At 48.5% G+C, this 11,599-nt stretch overlaps 1 pseudogene; it reads right to left on the reverse strand.

The window, feature by feature from the left end:
* LOC103218873 (SH3 domain and tetratricopeptide repeat-containing protein 1-like) overlaps positions 1–8,643 on the reverse strand; it is a 28,188-nt pseudogene extending 19,545 nt beyond the window's left edge.
* Between the last annotated feature and the right edge of the window lie 2,956 nt (positions 8,644–11,599).

Raw genomic sequence — 11,599 nt, forward strand, 5'->3', positions numbered from 1 at the left:
AGATATAGACAACCAAAAAGTATGTTAAAGAGTGATCAATGCTGTAGAGGAAAATACACCAGGAAACAGGAAAGAAGAATAACCCCTAGCCACCCTACACTGGGGTGATGCTAGCGTTACAAAATGGAAACAGCGGCCGGGCGCAGTGGCTCACACTTGTAATCTCAGCTCTTTGGGAGGCTGAGGCAGGCAGATCACCTGAGTTCCAAGATCAGCCTCACCAACACGGCGAAACCCTGTCTCTACTAGAAACACAAAAATTAGCTGGGCATGGTGGCACACGCCTGTAATCCCAGTTACTCAGGAAGCTGAGGCACAAGAATCACTTGCACCTGGGAGGCAGAGGTTGTAGTGAGCCGAGATCGCACCACTGCACTCCAGCCTGGGCCGAGATCACACCACTGCACTCCAGCCTGGGTGACAGAGCAAGACTCTGTCTCAAAAAATAAAAAATAAAAATACAATGTAAACAGAGAATAAGATACCAAAAGAAAGAACATGAAAGATTAATTGTAACAAAAGGCTTTGTAAGCTGATACTTTCCTTTCTTGTCCCTTACAAATGGAAAAAAAGGGCAGGTAGGGGGTAGCATCAAAATGATGGTGATGTTTTAAGCTGGCTTCGGGTTTCAGATGTCTGACAGCCATACTCATGTACTTCAAGGAAAAAGCTCTGTAAGCCATCTGGGCAATGGTTTAATGTCTTTTTTTTTTTTTTTTCAGAGAGTTTTTAAAATACAGGAAAACGTGTGTGTTTCCTTGGCTGCCCTGTGCCCGCACACGTGCAAACTGTGCTATCAGATTTTTCCATGTTTTGCTGAATTTGCCAGCTTGCCATAAACAGGCTTCCATGTCTTTTCTTAATTGTCTATAAATAGCACAAACACCCAAAAATGCAAATCAAGACAAGCTGTCCCTTCAACTGCTGCTGCCATGATGACAGCGAGCGACAATTGGCCAAATCAATACGCGGAGACTGAAGCTGTCCAACAGAGAGCACAGGGCTGACTGCTTTTCCCATAGCATTTAAAGAAACAAGCGGAAACGGCTCTCCACACAGGACAGACACGTCCTTTGTTCTTTGAATAAATACTGCCAATGCCCAAAATACTTTCTCCATCACACCATCTATATGGAATTCAAGTTCCTTCCAATACCATGAGTAACGCCAGTGATAGACTATGTTTAGCCATAATGACCCATTAGCATTCTTTTTCCTCTAAAATGTTGAAATAATAACATTGAGTGTGCACTCACGAGGTGCCAGGCTCTGAGTTTTATCTCGTTTAGTTCTTGTTGAAATCCTGTAAGATCAGTACCATATTCTCTCATTTTTCATCAGTGAGGAAACTGAGGCCTAGAAAGGCTAAGTAAGTTGTCCATGGTCACAGGTTATTTAGGAACTTTTCTCCAAACTTTCAAAAGTTAACTACTGCCACTATTACAAATGGGTTTCTCTGTGTTTGTTTGTTTTGAAACAGGGTCTTGCTCTGACCAGGCTGGAGTGCAGTGGCGTGATGATGGTTCACTGCAGCCTCGACCTCCCGGGCTCAAGTGATTCTTGCATCTCAGTCTCTCCAGTAGCTGGGATTACAGGCATGAGCCACCACACCTGGCTAATTTTTTAATTTTCATTTTTTGTAGGGATGGGGTTCCACCATGTTGTCCAGAGACTGGTTCTGAACTCTGGGCTCAAGAGATCCTCCCACGTCGGCCTCCCAAAGTGCTGGGATTACAGGTGTAAGCCACTGTGCACAGCTCTACAAATGTGACTTATACAAAGTCAGAGCAGGGAGCAGGAAGAGAACAGAGACTTCAGCGAGTCTCCTGGCTGTTGCAACACCATATCCCTCCTCCATGTAGCATGTGTCTACACCCACCAAGCTCCCAGACGTTGAAGGCAGGCCAGCTCAGAAACGAAACAGCAGTAAAGAAAGAGAAGGTGCAGACACGCGTCTTGATTTCAGCTCGAGCGTGCCTCTCGGCCCTGCAGCTGCACAGGCAGAAACCAGGGGCCGTGAGTCTGAGGCAGTGCGCTTGGTTCCTGGCACGTAATCTTTTGGGAGACCATCCCATACAATTAGTGTTACACTTCTCAAAAAGGAAGTATGACTTTTATAGAAAAATCGCTTCCATTTGGGAGAAAGGTTTAATAAAACCACAAAAGGATAATACATTCATACAACAACAAATTAAATTCATCCGCCACAAACTGAAATCCCAAAGCCCTCTGGGCACACAGCTGCTTTTCTGAGCTGAAATTCAACTCCAGTTGAGAAACAGGTCAACTTTCCTAAAAAGATTTCTTTTTCACATGCCTTAAATAAAAATTCCTTTCCCTCACTTGTCATTTTCCAGATTTAATGGCTCTGTTGGCCTTCCTCTCATTTAGGCCATGAGCACTGACTGCATGTCTGCTACGGCCAGGACTCCAAGGGAGGCACCCCAGGGAACACAGATGACCACAGCACAGTGACACCCTCAGGGAACACACACGGGGAAGGCAAGATGATACAATCACAGCCTTCACACAGAAAAGAACTTGGCATCCATACCCCGTCCCATTTCTAGAAAACAACGATGCTGAGTCAGTAACATTTACCGAACGGCCTGCAGTGTGGAGGCAGGCACAAGGGGGCTCCAGGTAGGGAAGAGCACCTTCAGAAGGGGGCATGCAAACAACGTGGAGGCAGGAGATGCCCTCACGCACAAGGGCTAGCCTGGGGGCCTGCAGAAATGCCCATGCATCTGGGAGGAGCGAAAGAGGACAAGATACTTAAATGCTCCAAAATGAATAGAAACCTCCCAAGAACCTCCCCCGAAATGGGGCAGGGATTTACAAAAGACCAAAGCAAGCATGCACAGTTACCTGAGCATAGCGCCACAAGAGCGAGCTATCAAGGAAGAAACAGGGTCCCTAGAAGCCTGAGCCTCTACTCCCAGCTCTGTGACTCATTCACCCTATGACCTTGGTGAAGGCTCTTAGCTTCTGTGAGCCACAAGAGAATCATGGGAAAACAGAAGATATGAAAACTGCTCTTTTTCACAGAACTGCTGAGGGAATAAAATCAGATAATGGATTTTAAAATTCTCTGTGAATTACGAAGCAAAATACAAATGTATGAAATCATTCTTACCATTAATAACAGCACTGTAAAATTAAGAGCAGAGTTAAGACTGCAGCACTTTCCACCCCCCTACTCCCGAGAGAAATAGTGAGTCCAGCTGATGTATTCGGGCAACCCCAGTATCTAGGCTTCGAGAGCCTCAAACAGCTCATGAACTCTGACAATATCACTCCAGCCCAGTGCTCATTAAGTTCTCCAAGACAGCCAACTGACAGAAAATACTACAGCTTTTTCAGCTGGGCTTGAAGCCCTCCAAGCTCACAGCACAGCTCAACAATGAAGAAGAGGTTTTCTGCCACGACTCAAAAGCTGGCTTTTGTAGATTCCCATAGAAAGAACATTCAAGGCCAGGCATGGCGGCTCATGCCTGTAATCCCAGCACTTTGGGAAGCCGAGGCCGGAGGATCACTTGAGGTCAGAAGTTCAAGAACAGCATGGCCACTAAGGCGAAGCCCTGTCTCTACTAAAATTACAAAAATTAGCCGGGCATGCTGGTGGGCACCTGTAATCCCAGCAACTCGGGAGGCGGAGGCAGGAGAATCGCTTGAACTCAGGAGGCCGAGGTTGCAGTGAGCTGAGATCACGCAAAAAAGAGCATTCTTTTTTGCTGATGTTAAATTTCCTGTGCTTAACACAGAGAAATCATACAACACTGAAATCCTGAAAAACATTTCATAAAAAGCATTTAGTGACAGAAAAGACATTCAATATAACCTGTAACAGTGAGTTCCCCTCCTCTTTCCAGCCAGCTCCACTAACGCTGTGACCCTTAACAATGCTTTCACTACCACAGAGGAAAATTAATAGGACCGCTTATCCCTCTCAGCTGACAGCTAAACCAGTGCTTCTCCCTGGGCTCACTAAAGATGACCTTTACCCAAAACCAGGCTGCAAAGACCCCGTAAATGTTGACTAACAATTTCAAAATTCCCATGTTCTTTGTCCACTCCTAAGGAAGATGAACTAAAGCCAGGTGTCTCCAAGTCAGAACTAACAGAGGCCTTAAACGTCAGATGGCCCATCCCCTTCTTTCACAACCGGGGGATCTAAAGCCGAGATTATGGAAGAAAACAACCTGTTTAGTAACAAAGCGAAAACCAAAGCCTCGTCACCTAACCTCTGGTCCAGAACTCCTGCGACAATCCAGCACCCATACAGGATGAGTCTCCCTAACCAGAAACTCCGAAATCCACAACTTTTTGAGTGCCGACGTGACGCTCAACGAAATGTTCATTGGAGCAGCTCAGACTCTGGATTTTTGAATTCAGGATGCTCAACCAGCAAGTATAATACAAACATTCAAAAATCCAAAAATGTAAAAAAATCTGAGACACTTCTGGTTCCAAGCAGTTTGGATGAGGGATATTCAGCCTGCATTTTTTTCCCCCCTCTAATGAAGGAAATTAAAAATGAGGCCCCAGCAAAGCCATTCAATCCATACTAAAGCCATTCAATAGTTTAATTAGTACCCATTTAAAGTTAAGTGCTACCCACAGATATTTAAAAGGATGAATACATACATGCCCATAATCCCAGAACTTTGGAAGGCCGAGGCAGGAGGATCACCTGATGTCAGGAGTTCAAGACCAGCCCGGCCAGCATGGTGAAACTCCATCTCTACTAAAAATGCAAAAATTAGCTGGGACTGGTGGCTCACACCTGTAATCCCAGCTACTCAGGAGGCTGAGACACAAGAATCACTTGAACCTGGGGGGAGCACGTTGCAGTGAGCCAAGATCACACCACTGTACTCCAGCCTGGACGACAGAGCAAGACTCTGTCTCAAAAAAAAAAAAAAATTAATTTAAATTGTGTTTTCACAGGGAGCCCATGTTCCCAGAACACAAGCCCTGCTCTATGCTCCAAGGGCACACAGGGTGCCCCTTTATCTTAGTACTCACCATATTCTATGGCAGCCGTTGGCGCATGTCTGTACATCACACTAGACTTCCTGTGCATGAGGCAGGGATCATATATTATTACTTCTCTGTCCCCAGTGTCTGGCCTAGAAGACACTCAGTAAATGATTACTGAACTAAGTCAGTTACTAAGACATTTAAACTTGTATTAACAAAATTGAGTTAATAAGTTTGCCAATGCAGCGTTCATACCACACAGCTTAAATCTCAACCTGCGGATTTATCTTGTGTTCTGCTAGATTATCACCTATTAACATTCAGGAGGCACCTAGTGTGTGCTAGGCATTACTAATTGCTGGGGACCTAGCAGTGACAAAACAACATTCCTTGTTCAAAGAGAAGTTGTAGTATAAAGAGGAATAGAAGGAACAGGCTAGATTGATGAGAGAGCTAAGAAAAGGACAGGCTGCCATGGGAAGCACCTGGTCTTGTCTGGATGGTACACAGTTAACGAAGTCTGAGTGCTTCGTACAGCGTAAGATCATCTCCTCCAAAGAAGCGAATGAAGCTTTGATTCCCCAGTACCAGGAGTCACCACAAAGGTGCGTACAGCTACATGCTTAGTGTAGGAAGTGAAACCAAACAAAGTTCCAACTTCCAGAGGCAACAGTCCAATTATGAAATCCTCTGGCTATGTTCAATTGAAATTCAAGGTATTCAAGAGGCCAATATTTAAGTGATAAATTAACCCAACCACTTAAAACTAAAGTAGTCTTTGGTTCAAGGGGTAAGGGTATACTACCTTTTACAAATTTATTAGCTCTTAATACTTACATTTAAATATGATGATGACGGTGTAATAATAACTTCACTGAGTAGTTACTATGTGTTAGGCACCAAACTAAGCACTTTACACACACATTTGCACAATCCTGTGAGATGATAATGACCCCTTGTCATCCCATTTCACAGAAGAAAGTCAGGTTTATATAAGCTTAAAAACTTGCCCCAAATGACACAGCTAGTTAGCAAAACCCAGGCAGCCTGACTCCGTAGGCCTTGTTTAAAGAAGTAATATTTATAAACTGTCCAGCAGAGCGGTGGTACAAACAAGAGTTCAATAAATGCCTAAAGAGTACCTCATACCCAAAATCATTTCCCGCCAATCAAACTAGACTTACTCTGGTTCTGCATAACCAACTGTCAAATTATTGTTCCAAGAAGAAAAGGTGGAATGGGTACAGGTCACAACAGAGTGAATAACTGGTAAATATACTTCATGGCAGGTAGTAACAGGATGTGGCACTTAGGCTATTTCCACATTTGTTTGCATAACACTTTTTTTCACAGTTCTAAAGCACAAGAGCCATTCTAAGCTGGTGAAAGCATAAGGCATGTCTACGATCCAGGACTCCAATTCACTGTGGATCAGTGGATCTCAACCTTTACGGTATATCAGAACCACCTGGGGGTTTTTAACAGCACTATAGCTGCCCAGGCTCCATTCCTGCAGATTCTATTTCAACTGGTCTGGAGTAAGCATGCATGCTTTTTTCACAGCCCCCCAGACGCAGCTAGGTTTGCAAACCACTGTCCAAGACACTCTCACACTTCCACTCAGTTCAACACACACTCATTGAGATTCTAAGCACTACAAATCGGGCTAAGTTAACAAGTCAGGCTCCACTCCCTAACAATATTGGCAAAGAAACCAATATCAGAGATTTATTCCAGTCCAAACCAAATAAATTGCCGGGTGAAAAAAATGCCCTGGTATAGTTTGTCATACAAAACAACTTCCTGTATCTTCCCAGTCAGTAGCCGAGGGACTGACTCTGAGCCATGAGAATTCAGAATTGGGGAAAATGCCAGAATGAGGCATCTGCCACACTCCTAGCACACCCCCAAAAGCGCCCAGCTACATTTCACATCCACTGTCCCAACAGGGGTCAAAATAGGGAAGAGCAGTGCAATACAGAAAACAGAGCCTGCTGGGTGCCAAAAGGCTGGGGAATTCCAGTCCTAGCCCTGCTACCGATCGGTCTGGTCACTTCTCTCTGGTCTTGGTGTGGCCAACAGTTACGCGAGAGGGTGAGGCATAAAAACACAGATGTCAGGCAAGCTCCAGCATCAAATATATAGAAATTAAAAAGCATTAGGGTGATATCAAAGAATGTATGCCATCAACCAGAAAAGTAACTGAAGTATTCCTTTTCCCACTCTTAAGAAATCAAAAGTGAGGCTGGGTGCGGTGGCTCAAGCCTGTAATCCCAGCACTTTGGGAGGCCGAGATGGGCGGATCATGAGGTCAGGAGATCGAGACCATCCTGGCTAACACGGTGAAACTCCGTCTCTACTAAAAAATACAAAAAACTAGCTGGGCGAGGTGGCGGGCGCCTGTAGTCCCAGCTGCTTGGGAGGCTGAGGCAGAAGAATGGCGTAAACCCTGGAGGTGGAGCTTGCAGTGAGCTGAGATCCGGCCACTGCACTCCAGCCTGGGCGACAGAGCGAGACTCCGTCTCAAAAAAAAAAAAAAAAAAAAAAAGAAATCAAAAGTGGAAGCAGAAAATTGAGCAATCAGCCTACCAAGTTGCCTGGGGCAACAGAATACACTCACGGATTCTGCTCACAACAGCAGGGCTGACAGACCAACAGGAGAACTGCAGAGCGTCCCTCTCTCTTCTGTCCACCCACGCCACGAGCCCGTGAGTGCGTCCACACGCAGCGCCCAGTCTCCTGTTCCACTGACGCCAGTGTCCACTCACCGCAAGCCTACTTGAAAGGAACTGGGCACATTCCTCAGCCCCGGGCTCAAAACTCCTTGAGCCTAGTACAAAAACATTCCATCCTCCCATCCCACCACATATCGCCATATATCTCTCAAACTCCCTGAGCCCAGTATAAACACCACCTGGAAAGCCTCCGATAAGGAGACAGCCGTTCAAGGTTTTACTGAGAGCGCGGGAACCAAAAGAATTTCTTTGTTCCCCTGTAATTTTCGGGCTATAAAAAGCAAACGCTCACATTACTCGGGGCCCTCTCTTGTATGCTGTAGAATGGAGGGACCAGGTTCGAACTTGTAATAAAGATCCTTACCGCTTGGCTTTGACATTGGACTCTGGTGGTCTTCTTTGGGGAACAAACGGTCTGGGCATAACATCTGGGGGCCCGTCCGGGATTCCCCAAGCCCACCAGACCCCTGGTCAACGGATCTACTACGATCGATCTACTGATAGGTGAGCTAGCTCATCACCGTTTGTCTGCCTGTGTCTGTCTGCGTCTGTCTGTGTCTGGAATCTGAATCTGTAGCTCGCGAGGTCTGAAACTGGAGCTGGCACAGTCCTGGCGGACGCGCTATAGGACAACCAGTGGAGACCAGTGGGAGACGTCCCCTGGCTCTCTTCTGATTTAAATTGCGATCTGAGTTGCAGGAGCGTGTTTGCGATCCGGGCAACAGCTGACTCTGAATTGCCCCGGTCCCCGGGTGCGCGCGTGCAGTCTGAACTGCCCCGGTCCCCGGGTGCCCGCGTGGTTTGAACTGCCCCGGTCCCCGGGTGCGCGCGTGCGGTCTGAACTGCCCCGGTCCCCGGGTGCGCGCGTGCGGTCTGAACTGCCCCGGTCCCCGGGTGCGCGTGTGTGGTCTGAATTGCCCCGGTCCCGGGCTCCGGGCGCCGCGCGCGCTCCCGGCCCCGTCCCCGGCCTTTCGGCGCCGCGCTTCCGGCCCGGTTCCCGGGCTCCCGGCGCCGCCGCGCTCCCGGCCACGTCCCCGGGCTTCCGGCGCCGCGCTTCCGGCCCCGGTCCCCGGGCTCCCGGCGCCGCCGCGCTCCCGGCCCCGGTCCCCGAGCTCCCGGCTTCCAGCACGGATTTCCTTTACAAGAATTCTTACCCACATTCCTTTACAGAAAGAGACTACAAATCATTACAGGATGGGTAATACCCAGAGCACTCCTCTATCTCTCCTCACAAATAATTTTAAAGAAGTTAGAGCAAGGGGCCATGATCTTGGTATGGAAATCAGAAAAAGAAAGCTAATTACTCTGTGTCGCTCCGAATGGCCTGCCTTTGATGTAGGGTGGCCACCCGAAGGGACCTTCCGACTTGCTATCATCACTAGGGTAAAGTCCAAGATTTTTCTACCTGGGCGTGCGGGCCACTTAGATCAAATACCATATATCCTCACATGGCAGGACCTTGTTGAAAACCCGCCTCATTGGCTGTCCCCTTTCCAATTAGCCTCTGAACCCTGTAAGGCGCTGGTTGCCCGACCACTAAGGCCCAAGCAACCAACTGCCCCTCCCAATCCTGTTCTACCTGACAGCGGGGACCCACTGCTCGCAGAACCCCCTCCGTACCCCAGGCCTCCGCTCCCCGGGCTCAGCCGCGGGAGGGAGCAGGCGGACGGGAGGTGGCTGACGCACCCGGACCCGCCCCCCGGGCTGAGCCGCGGGAGGAAGCAGGCAGACGGGAGGCGGCCGGGGCACCCGGACCCGCTGAAAGGGAAAGTAACTTTGAAGGGCAGGTGGGGCAGACGCGAAGGCGCACTTCGTGGACTAGCCCCCCCCAGCCGCCTGACTCCATGGTGGCTTTACCCCTTCGGGAAATAGGACCCCCAGATGACACAGGAATCCCCAGGCTCCAATACTGGCCATTCTCCACCAGTGATCTGTGTAACTGGAAGACTCAGAATGCTCGGTTTTCAGACAACCCCAAAGATTTACTGGCTTTACTAGATAGTGTCATGTTCACCCACCAGCCCACTTGGGATGATTGTCAGCAGCTCCTCCGAATCTTGTTTACCACGGAAGAGCAAAAAAGGATACAGGTAGAAGCTAGGAAGCTGGTCCCGGGGGGCGACGGGCAACCAACTGTCAACCCCGACCTCATAAACGCGACCTTTCCTCTGACCAGGCCGGCGTGGGACTACAACACGGCAGAAGGTAGGGGACGGCTACGCCTTTATCGCCAGACTCTTATGGCAGGTCTCCGGGCAGCTGCTCGCAAGCCCACTAATTTGGCTAAAGTATATTCTGTTCTGCAGGGAAAGACAGAGAGCCCAGCTACCTACTTAGAAAGATTAATGGAAGCTTTTAGACAGTACACCCCCATAGATCCAGAGGCTCCAGGAAGTCAGGCAGCTGTTGTAATGTCTTTCGTAAATCAGGCAGCCTCAGATATTAAAAGAAAACTCCAGAAATTAGAAGACTTAGAAGGAAAGCAGATTCAGGACCTCCTTCAGATAGCCCAGCGGGTTTACAATAACAGAGATACTCCAGAAGAAAGGCATTTTAAGGCCACTGAAAAAATGACCAAGGTCCTGGCAGCAGCGGTACAGAAAGAGCATCCACAGCCAGAGTACACCCAACCTAGGCGGCACCCCCGGCATGATAATCTGAGAAAAGACCAATGTGCCTACTGCAAGGAGACTGGCCACTGGGTAAGAAACTGCCCCAAAAAGAAACAACAAGGACAGGGACCCCCTAGGTCTACATCCGTACTAGTCACTCAAGATGAAGACTAGGGAAGACGGGGTTCGGATCCCCTCCCCGAACCTAGGGTAACTTTGCAAGTGGAGGGGTCCCCAGTCCAGTTCTTGGTCGATACGGGAGCACAACACTCAGTTTTAGTTAAAACTAATGGAAAATTATCCTCCAAGTCCTCGTGGGTACAAGGGGCCACAGGAGTTAAGAAATACCCATGGACAACACAAAGAACAGTAAACCTCGGAGCCAAGAATGTAACCCACTCTTTCCTGGTCATTCCTGAGAGCCCCTGTACCCTATTGGGGAGAGACCTGCTAACCAAGATGGGAGCACAGATCCATTTCCTCCCTGAGGGGCCCATCGTGACCAACTCCCACAATCAGCCCGTGTCCGTCCTGACTATAACCCTAGAGGATGAGTACCGGCTCTACCAGGAGCAAGCGGCCCCTGACCAGGACATAGCAACCTGGCTCCAGCAATATCCAGAAGCTTGGGCGGAAACGGGGGGCTTAGGTCTAGCAAAACACCGTCCTGCCTTATTTGTTGAACTTAAGCCTGGGGCAGACCCCGTGCAGGTACGCCAATACCCAATGCCCCTAGAGGCCAAGAAAGGAATTGCCCCGCATATCCGCCGGCTCCTTGACCAAGGGGTCCTTCGCCCATGTCACTCACCCTGGAATACTCCATTGTTGCCGGTACGAAAACCTAATAGTGGAGAATACAGACCTGTACAAGACTTAAGAGAAGTCAATAAGAGGGTTGTGGACATACATCCAACTGTGCCTAACCCATATACCCTCCTGAGTACCTTAAACCCTAAACATCAATGGTACACTGTTTTAGATTTGAAAGATGCTTTCTTCAGTCTGCCCTTAGCCCCTCAGAGCCAGAAGCTCTTCGCCTTCGAGTGGAATGACCCTGATAGGGGCATAAATGGCCAACTGACATGGACCAGACTACCGCAAGGATTCAAAAACTCTCCTACTCTGTTCGATGAGGCCCTCCATGAAGACCTGGGTGAGTACCGACGCAAACACCCTGAAATAACCTTACTACAGTATGTTGATGACCTCCTAATTGCTGCTGAGACCCAAGAAGCTTGCATCCAAGGGACCAGAGGTCTCTTACAAGCT

This window comes from Chlorocebus sabaeus, chromosome 11 (assembly GCF_047675955.1).
Source record: "Chlorocebus sabaeus isolate Y175 chromosome 11, mChlSab1.0.hap1, whole genome shotgun sequence".
Taxonomy (NCBI): domain Eukaryota; kingdom Metazoa; phylum Chordata; class Mammalia; order Primates; family Cercopithecidae; genus Chlorocebus; species Chlorocebus sabaeus.